The following is a 21,285-nucleotide window of genomic DNA, read 5'->3' as shown; positions in this document are numbered from 1 at the left end:
ATCACACAGGAATTCCAAATTGCATCAGTATCCACTGCAGATACTATGATAGTTAGGCGGTATGTGACAAAACTTGCATTTCATGGTCGAGCGGCTGCTCCTAACCCACACATCACGCTGGTAAATGCCAAACGACGCCTTTCTTGGTGTAAGGGGCGTAAACATTGGACGATTGAACAGTGGAGAAACGTTGTGTGGAGTGAGGAATCACGGTACACAGTTTGGCGATCCAATGGCACAGTGTGGGTATAGCGAATGCACGGTGAACGTTATCAGGCACCCTGTGTAGTGCCAACAGTAAAATTTGGGGGCGGTGGCGTTATGGTGTGATCGCATTTTTCGTGGAGGGGGCTTGCACCCCATGTTATTTAGCGTGGCACTATCACAGCACAGGCCTACATTGATGTTTCAACCACCTTCTTGGTTCCCACTGTTGAAGAGCAATTTGAGGATGCAATTGCATATATCAGCACTATCGAGCACCTGTTCATAATGCACGGCCTGTGGCGGAGTGGTTACACGACCATAACTTCCCTCTAATGGACCGACCCGCACATAGTCCTGATCTGAATCCCATAGAACACCTTCGGGATGTTTTGGAACGCCGACTTCGTGCCAGGCCTCACCGACCGACAAAGATACCTCTGCCAGTGCAGCACTCGTGAAGAATGGGCCACCATTCCCCAAGAAACCTTCCAGCACCTTATTGTACGTATTCCTGCGAGAGTGGGGCTGGCGGATACTTTGATCACATAGTGTATGTTATGTTCTATGTCGTATGTACCGGAGTCGAGCAGATTATCAAATGACGGTATGTTTGTACGGTTCTCCGGCGTGAATGATTTCTTCAACGTGAAATTTCAAACTTCGGTTTTCGTCTTGCTATCTTCAAGTGCCACATTAGATTGGGTTCCAATACAGATATCTTTTACAAATGCGACATTCAGCGCAAATATTAAACTATTAGCTCCTTTTCTGTTGTTATCAATCTTCTGACTCGTTATATGGGGCCCTTCACAAATTACTCTCTTGTACCATACCCTTTATATCAGGATAGCACTTGCATCCGTAGCTCTCAATTATTTGTTGGCTGTACTGCTATCTCTGTCATCCCTACAGATTTTACACTCTACAACACCCTCCAGTACCATGGAGTTTATTCCCTGATGCCTTAACAAATGTCCTGCTATCCCGTACCTTCTGCTCTTCAGTGTTTCCCACATATTACTTTCTTCAAATGTAGACAAAATCATTTACTTATTCGGCTTATGAATCCAAACTTTGATATTAATTTTATTGCTAATCTCATTTCTTCATCTAATTTCTTCATTTCTTACCACTGCTTTGTGTTTTTTCCGTTCACGCTCACTCAATATTGTTTACTCAGTAGATTGTTCATATTGTCAACACATTGTGCAATTATTCTTCAACTCCGTGGATAGTAACAATGCCATCAGCGAATCTTATCACTGACAACCAACCATTCACCCTGAATTTGTATCACTCTCTTGAAGATTTTACGAGTATGTTGACTATGCCAAAAATATAGCACCATTCTTATCCATCATCTACCAGAGATCTTTGAAACAGCGGGAAGTTTCACAGGACCGGAAGAAGGCCGAGGTCTTAGCAATCTATAAAAAGGGTAGAAAATCGGATGCACATAATTACTGGCCAATTTCACTGACATCGACTTGTTGTAGAATCATGGAGAGTATTTTGTTTTCAGACGTAATGACCTTTCTAGACTCTGAGAAGCTCAGCTGCAGAAACCAGCGCGATATTACCAAATAGCAGACATGCAAGACACAGCTCGCCCTCTTTGTGTATGATATACAACAGGCTCTAGATACCGGCTCCCATGTTGATGTCATTTCCTCGACTTTCTGAAGGCGTTCGATCCAGTTCCGCACTCTCGCTTGCTTCAAAAAGTGCGCCGGTTGCTGTGGCCGAGCGGTTCTAGGCGCTTCAGTCTGGAACCGCGCGACCGCTATGATCGCAGGTTCGAATCCTGCCTCGGGCATGGTTGTGTATGATGTCCTTAGGTTAGTTAGGTTTAAGTAGCTCTGAGTTCTAGGGGCTGATGACCTGAGATGTTAAGTCCCATACTGCTTAGAGCCATTTGAACCATTTTTTCAAAAAGTGCACGCTTACGGTCTGTCCGATAACATATCAGACAGATAGAGAGCAGTATGTCTTCCTGAATGGGGAGACTTCAACAGAAACAAGCGTAACATCAGGTGTGCTCTAAGGCAGCGTAATAGGTACGCTGCTTTTTACGACTTACATAAAAACGATGTGGTTGGTGGTATTCACAGCGGCATTAGACTATTTGCCGATGATGCTGTAGTCTGCAGGATAGTAGTATCACACCAAAGTTGTCAACAAATCAGTGAGGATCTTAATGTTCGAGTACAAAATAAATGCCCAGTCTTTAGAAGCGGTAACATCAGTCAAGTATATGGATGTGACTGTTCGAAATTATCTCAAACTGAACAATCAGATTACACAAGTAACGGGTAAGGCGAACTCCAAATTTCGGTTTATTGGTAGAATCCTGAAGCGATGCAGTCCTTCAACAAAGGAAATTTCTTACAATACGTTAGTTCGTCCAGTCTTGGAGTATTGTTGGTCTGTATGGGACCCTTAACAGTTGAGTCTGATTCAAGAGATTGGAAAGGTCCAAAGTAGAGTGGCCACGTTCGTGATTGATACATTTAATCATCGCGAGAGCGTTACAAATCTCATAGAAAGTTTGAAATTTGACACACTTGCAGATAGACGATGATGCTCACTAAATTCCAAAGTGTGATCTACGCCGAGGATGTAGAGGATATATTATTACCACCAAAGTGGAGTATACATGTAGAGCTAGATGTAGAACCTTGCCTTTATTTCCATCCTTGCTTCTTCGATGTATAGATTGAACAGTAGGGGCGAAAGCCTAAATTCCTGTTTCACATATTTTTGTAAGCCGAGCAGTTCGTTATTGATCTTCCAGTCTTACTCTTGCTTCTTGTATATGTTATATATTATGCGTATTTCAGTATAGTTTACATCTATTTTCGTCAGAATTTCGTTCATCTTGCGCTATTTTACATTGAAGAACGCTTTATACAATTCGACCATTCCTGTAAATATGTCTTGGTATTTCTTTCGTTTCAGTTGTCCACCACCACTTCGAAACAGCTTCTGTCGTGCCCTAACCTTTTCACCACACCTACATTTCATTCTTCTCAACAACTTAGCCATTAAGCTGATTTTGCGAAAGATCTCGTACTTATCTCTTTCTCTACCTGGATTCGAACAGGATAGCCCAGGAACGAGTGCCAGAGCACATGTGTATGTCAGCAAGGCGAATGATGTTTACGTGAACTGCTGCCTATGATACAACGCAGCACCAGTGAAAATAGACTCGGAATGGAGAAATGTCTTTCCCACGAAAGGAGAAATTAATACCTTGCTTGCATTGTCTACCACAATATTACGCATCCTTTCTAAACGCCAAGAAAAATTTAGCGATAAAATATGTTTCATAGTTTCTTTAATATGCCATGTTCTAAGAACGTGTTATGTCCGTAAGATCTCATCTTATGTATGTTACATCATCGTAATGCCTATTTAAATAACGAAATTAATGCGCTACAATGTTTACTCTACTTACGCATTTCCGATCCGCTTCAGTGCGGCAATTACATAGTGTTAAATTGGAAAGTTAAAATTAAATTTTAATTAATTAATTTTTGATTGTATAGGTGCAATTAAGTGTAGCAGTAAAAATTTTACAAATAAAATTTAAAGTGTCTGCTGCAGGGGAAATATTATAATTACTTTTAATGTCCATGACTCAGTTAACGACACAACAAAATTTTGTTAATGTTACGCATCTCCGAATGCCACTGCCCTTAGCTGCACTCCATTCAAAATGTACACGAACTTAAAAGGTCCCAAAGAAAATGGGCATTTAAAGCAATTAATCAGTAGCTTCAGGTTACCAATTAGAATATTATACGCATTGCATTCAGCAGTGTAAGCTGAAGAAAAAGGGAACAAGATGGACGTCTTGTGCCATCGAGTTCGCTGAAAGCACCGGCGGCGAAGATACAGTAGGAGACAAAGACAGGCCGATAAAGTTTAAAGAAGGGGCCGGCATCAATGTAAATGGAAAGAAAGGCCAGATCCAGCAAAGAGACTCTCATTAATCCACTACACTTGCTGTTGCCGGCTGGTGTGTCCGAGCGGTTCTAGGCGCTTCAGTCAGGAACCGCGCGACCGCAACGGTCGCAGGTTCGAATCCTGCCTCGTGCATGCATGTGTGTGATGTCCTTAGGTTAGTTATGTTTAAGTAGTTCTAAGTTCTAGGGGACTGATGACCTCAGATGTTAAGTCCTATAGTGCTCAGAGCCATTACAAACCAAGAGAGCTACTTGCCGTTCACATGGCCACCAAATGATTGCCTAATTGGATTTATGATTTTTGAGTAGTACTTACTTCATTATAGCTCATACACATGTAAAGAACTACTACTAGGTATTTGTAGCTTTATGACGTAGTAAAATTGTACAACTTACTCATCGCCGGCTTCTGCAATTTTCAAAGCAGAGCGCGTTTTCTTTCTCTTCTTGTTATTTCACATGAACACTATTCAAGCGCTACTGGTTACACGTATGTATTATGCTGATGTTTCTTAAGAATCCGATGAGCACAGCCGTGTAGCGGATAAATCGTGGGCCGGCCGGTGTGGCCGAGCGGCTCTTGGCGCTTCAGTCTGGAACCACGCGACCGCTACGGTCGCAGGTTCGAATCCTGCCTCTGGCATGGATGTGTGTGATGTCCTTAGGTTAGATAGGTTTAAGTAGTTCTAAGTTCTAGGGGACTGATGACCTTAGATGTTAAGTCCCATAGTGCTCAGAGCCATTTGAACCATTTTTTGGATAAATCGTCTGAAAAATTTGGTAAAGGGTACGGATTCAAGTCATCAAATATACTATCGATTGGTAGGGTAAGCGCATTTTAATATCTTGAACATGGCTGCGGTACAGCAACGGTTACAGAACAGCTGGAATAAAGGACATCCAACCAGTTGCAAACATTGGTGTTTTTCAGATAACCTTGACCATGGTTTCGACGCATCTAAACCCGTCTTCTTCAGAAGGACAGACCTGCATACAATGCTGTCAATTATAATGAAAACGCCATGGACCAATATTACGTGTCTAGCAGGAGCTAGTCTGTACAACAAACTTAGGAATATCACAAACAAAATGGTATATACGAGGGCTATTCCGAAAGTAAGGTCCGATCGGTCACGAAATGGAAACGACTATGAAAATCCGATAAAGCTTTGCACAGATGTGTTGGGTAGTGTCTCTAGTATAACCCCAGTTAGCATCACGTCGCTCTTCTCATTTCTGAGCTCGCAGTGAGTGCGTAAAGATGTCTAGAAAATAGTGTCTGCCGCCAAGTACGGGGGCCTGGTGAGAAATTTCCCCTGAAGCTATGCAGCTAACATTACATAACTGTCGTGCTGTTTCGTCTTCAAGACAATTCTCAGCCGCATTCTGCAGGGGCAATGAAGATGCTCCTGCATCGTTTTCAAATGGAAATGTGAGAGTACCCACAATACAGCCCGTAATTGTCTCCCTCTGAGTTTCAGCTCTGGTCACATGAACCGCTGGTTATGAAGACAACATTTCGGCACAAGACAACGAGCCGTAGGCCAGCGTAGAGAATTGGCGGAGAGCACTGGCGGCTGCCTTCTATAGCGAGGGTATGGGAAAGTTGGTACAACGCTACGATACACGTCTAAGTCGGGTCGGCGACTATGGAGATAAGTAGCTGCAAGGTGTATCTAACTGTTGCAAATAAAACATTTTTGATTTTTACCGTGGTTTCCATTTCGCGACCTATCGGACCTTACTTTCGGAATAGCCCTCGTATCAGCGTTGGGGGAAGTATTATCACAACTTCTCATTAGCAGTTCACACAGTAAAAGCTGTCTCTACTTGACATTTAGAGGCAATAATTCACATGTAAAAATTAAGGCCTCTAGAATCAAGGGCTTGCAAATCATAAAAACAATCACTTGGAAGAAGAGACTATGTTAGCTGCCGACTAAGGAAGAGTGGAGTGCGTGGATACCAGTAAAACAACTCCTGAGGCGCATGTGCCGAGGAAATAGTACGCTTGTCGGTCTGAACAGGCAATAAGCGTAAGCCCATTGAAATTACTAACAAAAGTACACCATTCAAATCAACGAGTATAGAGCAAGATGTTGAAAAAGACGAACACATAAAATATACTTCAGTAAGTTACTATCTTTATTGGACTGTTAGTCAATTATCATATGTAAATAGTAGTGTTTGTGTATAAGTAAGCTATTATAAGCATAATGACAGCTATGAAATTAATATCACCACCACAATATCATCGTACGGGAAGTAAAACTGTCAGTGCATAAGCACGCTATTAAACATAATGAAAGTAAAGACTAAACATTCACAGGTTTCTGGATAGTGGCAAACATAACAAAAGTGAATGGCATCAATATTTTAGTACAATATAAATTGACAAACCAAGCCATATGCACCAAAAATTGTGTAAAAGAATTTCAAGGCAATGATTTACTCAAAGGCTACCGATAGTTGTATGAAGATATGGTGGATTTGGAACCATCGAAATATTTTCTACAGGCAAGCTACAGCTGGTGATTTAGTAAATTCCTATCTTTGCGCTCAAGATGTTTATAGATCTCTAATTCTTCCCAAAGATTCATCCTGCACCCTTTGATTCCTCTGTGAAGAATAACATTGTCTTCAAAATTTTTCAGAGTGCGGTTGGCAATCAGAAGATGTTCATCAATGGTAGAGCTATGTACGTTAGCTCCTTTCTTTCCTAACAGATGGCCTTCGTATCTTGTCCTCGCAGCTCCGCCTGTTTGATCAGCGTAATAGGATGGGCAGTTATTGCAGGTTAATTTGTAGACACCTGACTTGGAAAAAGAGTCACAAGTATTTCCCACAATAAGTAGAAGACATCTGTGCAGACTATTGTCTGTAGAGAAAGCGACATTATAGTTACATTTATTCATTCGAAGACGTTTAATCGTATAGGAAATATTTCCTACAAATGCAATGCATAAGAATATTTTATTGTGGAAGAAAGGTCATTGCACAACGTTGAAAATTGTTAAGAGGTTTCTTTTCTGAAAATGTGATCTACCTTGCCATCGTCATATCCGTTATTGACTGCGATCGGTCTGATGAAATTTATCTTATTTATCTGATATGCAAGCGATAAAAGGCAAGACGATGTGACACGGAATGAAAAAAGCTAGTTTATGAACTTTCGGATGCGTCGGATCAGCGGGGTTAATATTGTCTGATTAAATTTGCTCGTGGAAGGTGTTGAAATCGAAAAATGTTGATTCCGCCCAATGGTGTTATGTTTGCCACTATTCAGAGACCTATGAATTTTTGCTCTTTGTTGTCACTGTGTGTAATAACATGCTTATGCACTGGCAGTCTTACTTTTCATACGATGATGTAATGGAGGTGATACTAATTTCATTGCTGTCATTATGTTTGTAATAACGTATTTATACACAAACCTCACTGTTTACGTATTGTAATGCACTAACAGTCCTAACAGTCTTAACTTACGCCAGTTTTTGTTATGTAGTTGTCTTTTTCAACGTGTTATTCTATACTCGTTGATTTGCGCGGTGTTCCTTTGTTAGTAATTTCAATGTGCATACGCTTATGGCCTGTTTACACATCCAAGCGTACATCTTTATAGGCACATGCACCTCAGGAGCTATTTCCCTGTCATCCATGCTCTTCGCTCTCCCTCAGTTGGCATGTAGCTACTAACATGGTCTGTTATTCTAAGCCGGCCGAAGTGGCCGTGCGGTTCTAGGCGATGTAGTCTGGAACCGCGAGACCGCTACGGTCGCAGGTTCGAATCCTGCCTCGGGCATGGATGTGTGTCATGTCCTTAGGTTAGTTAGGTTTAACTAGTTCTAAGTTCTAGGGGACTAATGACCTCAGCAGTTGAGTCTTATAGTGCTCAGAGCCATTTGAACCATTTTTTGTTATTCTAAGTGACAGTTTTAATGATTTGCAAGCGCTTGATTCTAGGGGCCTTAATTTTTTCATTTGGACCGTTACCGAAAAATGTCAAGTGGAGCTATTACTAAGTGAATTGGTAATGTGAAGTTGTAAATACTACGTGCCCTATGTGGATATATGTCATGTTGTTTGCGATATTCCTACACCTGTTGTAGAGAGTAGCTTCTGCTAGACGCGTAGTATGGTTCCATGGCGTTTTCATTGTAGTTTATCGCATCACAGCTCTGTCCTTCTGAAGAAGACGGGTTTAGGTCCATCGAAACATTGGTAAGGTTATATGAAAGCCACCAATTTTTGCAAATGTTTGGCTGTCCCTTATTGCTGCAGCATTTTAATGATTTAGTTTACTCATTAAAAGGAGCTTGGAATTATCTACGAAACGGCATCGCACTTCTTAGTTAGCAACATCCTTTCGAGGAACATGTTCATAGTAGAACACAAAATGAAAACAGCTTCCATGAATAGTGATAAGCCATTAATCTCTGAATGCAATGCGGTTGCAGTTACTTCAGCATGAATGTAAAAGGAGCTTAACTGTTAACATAATAGTGAATGAGGCTAGGCATTATTAGGAAGCGTGTATAATAAAAAAAAGTTATATTAATTTGCGCTAATAATATTTAAAGGCAACGGCTTTCATTTTATAACATAGGAAATTCAGTGTTTGAAAGAGATATGTGTTGGAACTAGGCACATCGTCAGGTTTACTTAGTAACGATGCGCGTTCTCACTGTAAACATCCTACACTGGAGCCCAATAGCCGCAAAAATAATAAGCCAAATATGTTAAAAGAAGCTTCTACACACTCTTGGAATATTGTTGTGGGTGGAAGCGCTTCATCTTAATAGTGTGACAAATCGAGTATGACCGTAAGGGACATCAGCTCTTTTCTAGAGATAGTCTACATCGATGGTCAAGTGTCGATAGTTCCAAATGGCACACATGAAACCAGCAGAGTGAGACGCGAAACTCATCATAGCCTTTTGTTAGCAACAGGTGAGAGAGTTGTACTTTGGAGCTCTACTCAGTCTTTCACCTCTGGCCATGTCTGAAACGGAAGATTAACATATTTTCTTATCCCATTATTAAAAGTCAGTAATCTGTTTTTGTGTGCTGCAGTATTTTTTCTAAAATTACAGAAATGAATCCAGAAAACTAACGTTTTACCAAATGTGAGATAATATTGCATGGAGGTGCATGCTCACGCACCTGCGAACATATATTCTATTGATATAAAAAATTTTTTTTTTTTTTTTTTGGTCATCAGTCTACTGACTGGTTTGATGCGGCCCGCCACGAATTCCTTTCCTGTGCTAACCTCTTCATCTCAGAGTAACACTTGCAACCTACGTCCTCAATTATTTGCTTGACGTATTGCAATCTCTGTCTTCCTCTACAGTTTTTCCCCTCTACAGCTCCCTCTAGTACCATGGAAGTCATTCCCACATGTCTTAGCAGATGTCCTATCATCCTGTCCCTTCGCCTTATCAGTGTTTTCCACATATTCCTTTCCTCTCTGATTCTGCGTAGAACCTCCTCATTCCTTACCTTATCAGTCCACCTAATTTTCAACATTCGTCTATAGCACCACATCTCAAATGCTTCGATTCTCTTCTGTTCCGGTTTTCCCACAGTCCATGTTTCACTACCATACAATGCTGTACTCCAGACGTACATCCTCAGAAATTTCTTCCTCAAAGTAAGGCCTTTTTTGCCATAGCGAGTCTGCTTTTGATGTCCTCCTTGCTCCGTCCGTCATTGGTTATTTTACTGGCTAGGTAGCAGAATTCCTTAACTTCATTGACTTCGTGACCAACAATCCTGATGTTAAGCTTCTCGCTGTTCTCATTTCTACTACTTCTCATTACCCTCGTCTTTCTCCGATTTACTCTCAACCCATACTGTGTACTCATTAGGCTGTTCATTCCGTTCAGCAGATCATTTAATTCTTCTTCACTTTCACTCAGGATAGCAATGTCATCAGCGAATCGTATCATTGATATCCTTTCACCTTGTATTTTAATTCCACTCCTGAACCTTTCTTTTATTTCCATCATTGCTTCCTCGATGTACAGATTGAAGAGTAGGGGCGAAAGGCTACAACCTTGTCTTACACCCTTCTTAATACGAGCACTTCGTTCTTGATCGTCCACTCTTATTATTTCCTCTTGGTTGTTGTACATATTGTATATGACCCGTCTCTCCCTATAGCTTACCCCTACTTTTTTCAGAATCTCGAACAGCTTGCACCATTTGATATTGTCGAACGCTTGTTCCAGGTCGACAAATCCTATGAAACTGTCCTGATTTTTCTTTAGTCTTGCTTCCATTATTAGCCGTAACGTCAGAATTGCCTCTCTCGTCCCTTTACTTTTCCTAAAGCCACAATGATCGTCACCTAGCGCAGTCTCAATTTTCTTTTCCATTCTTCTGTATATTATTCTTGTAAGCAGCTTCGATGCCTGAGCTGTTAAGCTGATTGTGCGATAATTCTCGCACTTGTCAGCTCTTGCCGTCTTCGGAATTGTGTGGATGATGCTTTTCCGAAAGTCAGATGGTATGTCGCCAGACTCATAGTCGTTTTGTTGCCACTTCCCCAAATGGTTTTAGAAATTCTGATGGAATGTTATCTATCCCTTCTGCCTTATTTGACCGTAAGTCCTCCAAAGCTCTTTTAAATTCCGATTGTAATACTGGATCCCCTATCTTTTCTAAATCGACTCCTGTTTCTTCTTCTATCACATCAGACAAATCTTCACCCTCATAGAGGCTTTCAATGTATTCTTTCCACCTATCTGCTCTCTCCTTTGCATTTAACAGTGGAATTCCCGTTGCACTCTTAATGTTACCACCGTTGCTTTTAATGTCACCAAAGGTTGTTTTGACTTTCCTGTATGCTGAGTCTGTCCTTCCGACAATCATATCTTTTTCGATGTCTTCACAGTTTTCCTGCAGCCATTTCGCCTTAGCTTCCCTGCACTTCCTATTTATTTCATTCCTCGGCGACTAGTATTTCAGTATTACTGATTTTCCCGGAACATGTTCGTACTTCCTCCTTTCAACAATCAGCTGAAGTATTTCTTCTGTAACCCATGGTTTCTTCGGAGCTACCTTCCTTGTTCCGATGTTTTCCTTCCCAACTTGTGTGATGGCCATTTTTAGAGATGTTCATTCCTCTTCAACTGTACTGCCTACTGCGCTATTCCTTATTGCTGTATCTATAGCGTTAGAGAACTTCAAACGTATCTCGTCATTCCTTAGTACTTCCGTATCCCACTTCTTTGCGTATTGATTCTTCCTGACTAATGTCTTGAACTTCAGCCTACTCTTCATCACTACTATATAGTGATCTGAGTCTATCTCTGCTCCTGGGTACGCCATACAATCCATTATTTGATTTCGGAATCTCTGTCTGACCATGATGTAATGTAATTGAAATCTTCCCGTATCTCCCGGCCTTTTCCAAGTATACCTCCTCCTCTTGTGATTCTTGAACAGGGTATTCGCTATTACTAGCTGAAACTTGTTACTTTCTCCTCCTTCATTCCTCGTCCCAAGCCCATATTCTCCTGTAACCTTTTCTTCTACTCCTTCCCCTACAACTGCATTCCAGTCGCCCATGACTATTAGATTTTCGTCCCCCTTTACATACTGCATTACCCTTTCAATATCCTCATACACCAATTACAAACAAGAAAATCTTGTGAAAACTGTATTTAATAGAGTATCTATTATATTATTACTACATGGCAATTAGAGAATTGATCGTAAGACCGAGACGTTGACCAGCAAACACCATTTGTTCTGAGGTACACCATACTCAAGCTATAGCACTCCCCCAACATTGGGTTTTACTATTTATAACATAAATTCTTATCCTAATGTAGTAGTAACCAGAGCCATGCACTGTGATATGTTAACACATATCAGTAAGCACAGTTGGGCTGGTTACTCTTTTACTCATCATGCATCTTCAGCCTTGCCTCCACAGCATATAGGGCTTTTCAGACTGAGTGGCTCATCCGACACGTCAGCCCATCAAAACTGTCCAGCCCATCCAGCCCATCCAACCCTTCAAGCCCATCCAACCCATCCAGCCCATCCAACCCACCCAGCCAATCCAGCACAGCTGGCTTATCCAGTACAGCTGTCGTATGCAGCCTATCCAGATCGTAATACCTAACTGGCCCATCCCACTTGTCCAGTCCCGTGAAGCGTATACAGTATACCTATTCAGCCTGTCCAGCCGCTTCCATCCATCCAACCCAGATAGGCCAACCAGGCTTTCCAGTCCATAAAGACTGTCCATCCCAAACAGTCCAGGCAGCCAAGCTGGTCTGTAACTCACAAGCCAAGCTGAGGTCTACGCCACAACACTCATCATTTGTGGCACATTTTCACTGCAGCATTCATCTCATCTACATCTTGAGTATTATGAAGATTCGAGAAATCGACGGAGCGTGCAGGATAAATTAAAGCTTCAAGAGCCATTTTAGAACAATAGGAGCGGTTGCATATTTCACATCCCATACAACAGATTTATTGAAATACATTAAAAAATACATCCACTACAAATTACGTTACCACAGAAGCTTTCGTCTGGTAACCGTTTTGAGGAGCAATAAACTGGAAACCTTCGTTCCTTGTGAGCCCTCTGCTACAGATACAGATTGAAAATAAAAAATCAATAATTTTAAAATAAAAAATATTTATCCATCCTGATTTTCCACGAGAGTATGCAATTTTACAGTAGATAGTATTGGTGGCAACCATGTATTTATGCACAAGTTGAATGTTGTAACGGGACATACTCCTCGGGCATTACTTTTCTTCAACCGTACTTGTCGATAACAGTATTAATTCTCGAATTTTGGATAGGACAGTATCATCTCAAATGCTTTTCTAAAAACTTCCATAAAATTTTATATACAGTATTTTATGTTTCAAGCTAAAATTTATGAAAAGAAATTGCTTTATTTTGGATGTTATAAGCGGTAAGTACTAGTTCTGAAAGAAACGTAAAAAAATTTTTTTCTGATAAACATTTGAAAATTCGAATTAGTTGGTACACTTAAAATTTCTATTATTAATTGTGCAATCTAGTACTGCTTAGTATGTTTATTTCTGGATTCATTTATGAAATAATAATTGAAACAAATAGAAATTCATTTGTTAAGAAAAATTGTAAACTCTTTGGAATATTGTTTTTTCCGCTGAGGGTGCCAGTAGTAATCATGCCTCTGATGCGATCGAAAGTATTTTTGTGTTTGGTGCGAATAATGTAATTTCGTCTTTCTTAATGTGAAAAATGAAGTGACTGTATGATGTACTAAAAGTGACTAAATATATTATTGTAACAACAAAAATTCTGCAAACAAATTTTTAATTTATTTCGAGAATTTCAACCATGAAGACCTAAAATGTGAGAATTTTAGCTTCAAGAATCAGACCTCTAGACAAGATGAACCGGAGCTAACTCTACGTGAAAATATAAGTAAACTAGAAAGGTTATTGTAATTTTCCCTCCTCTCAAATCTTCATAAAAGACTAACGAGGACAACAGCTACAAGTAAGAAGAAGAGGGTAGATTACAATGTCATTCAAATTTTGAGCAGTTATTTTACATATTTGCTGTGAAACGATAGGTCTTGAACGACTGCAACTACGTTATGCCAAGGCACTACAACTACGTCTGCATGATTCTTGGCAGTTCACACGTAAGTGCTAGGTAGAGGACTCACGGAATCACTCCCAGGTTATTTTCCGATCGTTCCGCTCTCGAATAGCACGTGGAAAAAAGGAATACCAAAATTCTTCCGTGCGACATCTGATTTCTCCTGTTTTATCAACACGCGCACTTCTCGCTGTGTAGGTCGTAGGCAGCAAATTATTGTAGTATTCAGAGGAGAATAATGGTGATTGAAAGTGTTGGTGGAAGGGTTTCATAGCAAACGAAAAACCCCTTAGCTTTAATTATCACTACTCCAACTCGCTTATCATATGTGTGAGACTCTCTTCCCTATGTATTGAGCGTTTTAGATGTCTTACGTCACTCCCATAAGGGGCAGGCAAATAAAAACGGGACAGATAGAGATATAGTAAGTAAACTGTTCACTATTTCAAAAGAAATCGCCTTAACTGTTAGTACATTTACCCCACTGTAAGACAAGACGGTCAGTGCCTTTATAGATAAATGCTTGCAGTTGCTTACAGAGGCATGCTTATACACACGCGTCCATCACTTCGTCTGACACAAATCGACTACCACAAGTGTCTCCCCCAAGGGTTCTAACAATATGGAAATTGCATGTGGAGAGATCGGTACATAATTGAGAATGTGTGTTTCCCCATGAAACTTCTACAGTGTAGTCGAAACAATCATGACAACATGTGGGCCCTCCATACAGTATCAATCACTCCACATTTGATTTCCAAATCGTTGAAGCCCTGAGGAAAGACATTCGTGGCCATAGATCTGCTTCGGACGAAGAGATGGAGATGTGGATATTATCATGTTACCGTAAGCAAACGCAAACATCTAGTTATGAAGGCACTGACCGTCTTGTCTCACAAAGTGGATAAGCGTACTAACAGTTGAGACGATTACTTTTGACATAATGAACAGTTTACTTACTATTTCTCCATCTGTGTCGTTTTCGTTTGACTGCCTCTTATATACCGCTCAGCAGTACACTAGAAGACGACGGAGAAGAAGAGCTTAAACAGTCTGTTTAGTAGAACTGTTGCCGTTTCTAATTGCTGTCAGTGAAAAGTAAGTTTAAAACGAATCCCTTTAGTAGGCATGTGGATGACCTCGAAATTTTCTTTATTTAGAGTCAGTTGTCACTTTGCACACGGTAGAGGTATTTGGTCGAAGTAATTTTGCAGCTGGTTTTGATTGTCTGAAGACTTTACTAGACAGTAAATGAACAACTTAATCTGCAAAAAATCTAAGATTGATGCTCACATTGTCTCCTAAATAGTTTATAAATAAATTATGAGCAGCAGAGGTCCCATAACACTCTCTTGGTTGAAAGCCGGAAATCACTTTCGTCTTACTCGCTAACTTTTCATCAATTACTACGAACTCTGACATTTGTTACAGGAATTCATGGGACTAATCGAAAAACTGAGACGACACTTCATAAGCATGCCGAGATTAGAAAACAATTGTGGAAAACGATGTCAATGTAATTCTGGAAATATAGAAATGTGGATTCAACTTCAGATTTCCTATTGATAGTAACCAATACCTCGTGTCAGTAATGAATCAGTGGTGTTTCACAAGCACTACATTTTCGGAATCCGTGCTAACTTTGAGTAAATTGATCGTTTCTTCGGGGTATTTTACGGTGTCTGAATTTAGTGCATGGTTCAAATTCCTAGCACAAATCGATGTCAATGATATGGCTCTATAACTCAGTGAATTACTTCCAGTTCATCTCTTAAGTAAGTCTATCACATTTGAACTAAAATGGAGTTATTTCATCATCATACTCCGACAGGAACCTATTCTGTATCCAATACGGACTGAAAGATTTGCCTATATTAAGTGTCTTAAATTGCTCCGCTACTCGAAGGGTATCTACTTTCCAATAACTCAAGGTGGTAGCTGTTCTTGATTAAAATACTGGAATACTCATTGGTGAAGGAATTTCGGAAGACTGTTTGGTAACTTCGGCTTAGTTGCACTGTCGTTGGTAACATTACGGCTTCCGCCAAAACATGAATATGGACCTTATGTACGACTAGATTTCGTTTTGGTTTTAGGCCCGATTTGGGGACAGACTTCCGGTGTGAACACTATTAAAAGCATCTCGCACTGAAGCACATCTGAGTTTCGAGCATCTGTAAATTCGTACCAAACTTGGATATTGTAGTTCTTTTGAAATTTACGTGCCCTTTTATTTGCTTCTACAACAGGGTATTGGTCTGTTTTGCGTAGCAAAGCGGCTTCGTTTTGTCTGTTATTAATGTATTGGTATAAAACTCTCGTCTCGTCAGCACTATTTCTCTGAATTTAAGCCACATCCGGTTGACGCTTTTATAGTATGGAAGGAAAATAGCCTGTTTCTTAGGAAGGCGCTAAGGGAACTATTATCTGCTTTTTAGCTGGGTATCTTTTGCGTTTATGGAAATAATTTAAACTTCCTGTGAGCCAAGAAGTAATTTCTCAAAATAATGTCGTGTGAAGAGGGCCTCCCGTCGGGTAGACCGCTTGCCTCGTGCAAGTCTTTTCATTTGACGCCACTTCGGCGACTTGCGCGTCGATGGGGATGAAATGATGATCATTAGGACAACATAACATCCACTCCCTGAGCGGAGAAAATCTCCGACCCAGCCGGGAATCGAACCCGGGCCCTTAGGATTGACAGTCCGTCACGCTGACGACTTTTTTTTTTTTTTTGACAGTCTGTCACGCTGACCACTTTTCTTTTTTTGTATTTCTTTTGCCACTTTTTTTGTTTTAAATTATTTTCGCTGCCAACCTTTATATATATATATATATATATATATATATATATATATATATATATATATATACTCCTGGAAATGGAAAAAAGAGCACATTGACACCGGTGTGTCAGACCCACCATACTTGCTCCGGACACTGCGAGAGGGCTGTACAAGCAAAGATCACACGCACGGCACAGCGGACACACCAGGAACCGCGGTGTTGGCCGTCGAATGGCGCTAGCTGCGCAGCATTTGTGCACCGCCGCCGACAGTGTCAGCCAGTTTGCCGTGCCATACGGAGCTCCATCGCAGTCTTTAACACTGGTAGCATGCCGCGACAGCGTGGACGTGAACCGTATGTGCAGTTGACGGACTTTGAGCGAGGGCGTATAGTGGGCATGCAGGAGGCCAGGTGGACGTACCGCCGAATTGCTCAACACGTGGGGCGTGAGGTCTCCACAGTACATCGATGTTGTCGCCAGTGGTCGGCGGAAGGTGCACGTGCCCGTCGACCTGGGACCGGACCGCAGCGACGCACGGATGCACGCCAAGACCGTAGGATCCTACGCAGTGCCGTAGGGGACCGCACCGCCACTTCCCAGCAAATTAGGGACACTGTAGCTCCTGGGGTATCGGCGAGGACCATTCGCAACCGTCTCCATGAAGCTGGGCTACGGTCCCGCACACCGTTAGGCCGTCTTCCGCTCACGCCCCAACATCGTGCAGCCCGCCTCCAGTGGTGTCGCGACAGGCGTGAATGGAGGGACGAATGGAGACGTGTAGTCTTCAGCGATGAGAGTCGCTTCTGCCTCGGTGCCAATGATGGTCGTATGCGTGTTTGGCGCCGTGCAGGTGAGCGCCACAATCAGGACTTTATACGACCGAGGCACACAGGGCCAACACCCGGCATCATGGTGTGGGGAGCGATCTCCTACACTGGCCGTACACCACTGGTGATCGTCGAGGGGACACTGAATAGTACACGGTACATCCAAACCGTCATCGAACCCATCGTTCTACCGTTCCTAGACCGGCAAGGGAACTTGCTGTTCCAACAGGACAATGCACGTCCGCATGTATCCCGTGCCACCCAACGTGCTCTAGAAGGTGTAATTCAACTACCCTGGCCAGCAAGATCTCCGGATCTGTCCCCCATTGAGCATGTTTGGGACTGGATGAAGCGTCGTCTCACGCGGTCTCCACGTCCAGCACGAACGCTGGTCCAACTGAGGCGCCAGGTGGAAATGGCATGGCAAGCCGTTCCACAGGACTACATCCAGCATCTCTACGATCGTCTCCATGGGAGAATAGCAGCCTGCATTGCTGCGAAAGGTGGATATACACTGTACTAGTGCCGACATTGTGCATGCTCTGTTGCCTGTGTCTATGTGCCTGTGGTTCTGTCAGTGTGATCATGTGATTTATCTGACCCCAGGAATGTGTCAATAAAGTTTCCCCTTCCTGGGACAATGAATTCACGGTGTTCTTATTTCAATTTCCAGGAGTATATATATATATATATATATATATATATATATATATATATATATATATATATATATATGGACAAAAGGCGTCTTTCAGTTACGACAAACAAAATTAGAAAATTACAGCCGTAGCAACAACAGAACAAGAGTTCCTTCTAAACTATGAAAAAGAATTTGAAACTAATAGTGTGATGATAGATAATAAAGAAAGAAAAATGTAACCAAATCCTGCACGCCATTCCATGTGCATGGCCCCTCGGCGTACAGATTCCATGTTCCAAATTGTTACAACATTTCGGTTCGTGTGGAGCCCCATGTCGGCGGTCATCTTCTGCCCGGTACTCCCCAACTGTGAGGGGGGTTGTCGAAGACACTGCGCAAATAGTTCGCAAATAGCTGTCGGCATAGGGGTGTACACTCAAGTGTGCTATGACTGTCCTGGAGAAATTGCCAGTAATCAAGCACCATCTTCTCATCATCGCGAAAGAGGTAGTATATGGACATGCCTTTAAACCATGTGAGAGCGTGAGTCTTCGCAGGTGGGAAATAAGTATCCTCTGGACAGAGGGGGAGCCGTGGCTCAATTGTGCGAGGCGCGATACGTAGGTAGCAGGCGAGGATCTTCTGCACTAGCAGCCATACCTCTAACGCCGATCCACATGTTAAACGGTGTTCGTCAGTATCCACGAGGTGGCAACGTGGGCAAAGGGGGGAATCCGTCATCCCAATAGCGTGCAGCCTTTGTCGTGTTACAACCTTCCCGTTCACCATTTGGTACCACGCGGCTCGTACCCGCGTGGGGAGGAACGGCTTCTGGACCGCTCTCCACACTGCCGGCCATAGGGTCGTAGGGCTCTTCCTCTCAATCACATTCCGAGGTATGGACCTTAGCAGCAGTCTGTAAACGTCTCTCGCCTTGGGAGTGCGAGTGTTGGGAAGGTCTGGGTGCACGTAACTATATTCAAGAATAAATGCCGAGAGGTGCGAGAGTGAAGGTGTAATGTGCGCAACCGTGACAGGTGGCAGAAGGGACGCCGGCAGCAATTCCTCTAACAGACGTCCCGTAAGGGAAGCATCTTTGTGGGTCCACAATTTCATCATTGTGCACAAGTATAACGCTGTAGCTCTTGCTCGTACATTTATAAGTCCCAGTCCGACATCACGCGGAGGGAGGGTGAGTGTTTCGTAGCGGACTTTGAATAGGTGTCCGGCGGTAAGGTAATATCCAAACGCTGCTTGCAGTCTCTGGGCCATCGCTGTCGATATCGGTAGGACCTGGGCCATGTGGATCATCTTAGTCGCCACGTGAAGGTTGAGGTATTCCACACGCTGTAGTAGGTCCATCCGTCGAAGTAAGTTCCGGCGAACTTCTGTGCGTATGGCCTGTAGTAATTGTGCATAGTTCATTGCAGCCGTGCGGCGCACATCCTATGTAAATGTTATGCCCAAGAACCGGATCTTGTTAACTAGTGGGAGTGGGGCTAAAGCGTACTCCTGTAGACCTCTCCCAATCGGCATCGCTGCCGACTTGGCCACATTCATGAGGCTGCCCGCTGCCAATCCATAGCGATTGATCCATTGTATCACCGATCGTACCTCTTCACCAGATCGGACAAGTAATAGAAGGTCATCAGCATACATCCTGCAGTGAAAGGTGTGACCCCTCAATGACATTCCCGAGAGCCTGTTTTTCAACCCTCCGACAAGTGGTTCGAGTGCGATCGCGTAAAGGATCATGGAGAGTGGGCATCCTTGACGAACTGACCGTCGAATCGGAAAGGGACCCGCAATCCGTCCGTTCACCAGCACACGGGATGCAGCTCCACGGAAAAGGCGCTGAAAGATGTCGAGAAAGTCAGGCGGGAAGCCCATGCGGGCCATAACGGACAGAAGGAACTTTTGGTGAACTCTGTCAAAGGCGTGGTCGAAATCAATGGAGATCAGAGCAGCTCGAAGGCGACAGCATGTGGCGATGGCTATTAAATCCCTGCATTCGCTGGTTGCCGTTTGCATGTTGGTCACTCCGCCCTGTGTCGTTTGCTCCATTGAGAGGAGTAGGGGCAGAACCTGCTTTATGCGGCTGGCGAGTAGTCGGGCGAAGATCTTATAGTCCGAGTTGAGCATTGTAATGGGCCTGTAGTCCTCGACCGTCCGATCTATGGAAGGCTTGTGTATCGGTATAAGGAGACCTTCCACGAATGCAGGTGGCACGTGGGAACCGGGGGTCATCAGTTCTTGGTACATGCTGATCCATCGGGGCATCATTAGATCGCGGAAAGTCCGATAAAACTCGAGCGGCAGTCCGTCTGGCCCGGGAGATTTGTTGAGTGCTCCATTGTTAAGCGCGTCCTCGATGTCGTCCCGTGTAATATCACCTAACAGCGTCGCCGCTGCTGCATTGTCGAGGGTGTGCGACACGTGCTGCAGTATGTCGTGATCGTCCGCTTCCTCTTCCTCTGTATTCACCTCGTCGTAAAACTGGCGATAGTGATCTGCAAAGGCTTCTGTAACCGCGGCTTGAGTCAGTACGACCCTACCACCTGGCAATACGAGGTCAGTGATCAGCTGCTGTCGGCGTCGGCGGCTGTCGAGCACGATGTGATGCATAGACGGGTTTTCTCCTTCCGCTCGGTCGTGACGTCGCGATCGCACGACGACCCCCTCCAAACGTTTCCTCGTAAGAGACAATATTTGACCTTTAATTCGGCGGCTTTCCATTTGTCGGTTTGGAGATGGTGGTTGGCCGTCGAGTTCGCGAAGCATCGTGTAATAAAAGTCCAATGTGTGACGATGCCAAGCTGCGATATCTTTACCGAATTGAGTTAGCACACGCCGAAACGCTGGTTTTGCACAGTCCATCCACCATGCTAGAGTCGAAGGATATCGGGGAAGACGACGTTCGCAATCCAGCCATGTGTTGGCGATAATTCGACGGCATTCCGGGTCTTGAAGATGTGCCACATTGAGCTTCCAGGGTCCTCGGCTGCGCCATATTCGCTGCTGTTGTAGAGTGAGTGTGCATATGAAAGCGCTATGATCGGAGAAGGCAAGCGGCCAACGTTCGGCGTCCAGTACTCCCGGCGCTAGAGCTCTTGAGACATAAATGCGGTCTAGGCGACTGGCCGAGTGACTAGTAAGGTATGTCGGCCCGGGACGGTCACCGTGCACTGTCTCCCACGTGTCAGTGAGAAGCAGATCACGAACCAGGAGCC

General features: G+C 43.2%; 1 protein-coding gene across 1 annotated transcript in view; it reads left to right on the top strand.

Moving 5' to 3' along the window:
- Positions 1–21,285, top strand: part of LOC126263454 (trypsin alpha-like) — a 179,377-nt gene that overhangs the window by 119,035 nt on the left and 39,057 nt on the right. The gene's annotated exons all lie outside the window — the stretch shown is intronic.

The sequence above is a fragment of the Schistocerca nitens genome, chromosome 6, assembly GCF_023898315.1.
Source record: "Schistocerca nitens isolate TAMUIC-IGC-003100 chromosome 6, iqSchNite1.1, whole genome shotgun sequence".
Lineage (NCBI taxonomy): Eukaryota > Metazoa > Arthropoda > Insecta > Orthoptera > Acrididae > Schistocerca > Schistocerca nitens.
Note: the sequence above shows the minus strand (reverse complement) of the source record. Positions and strands in the feature narration are given on the sequence as shown.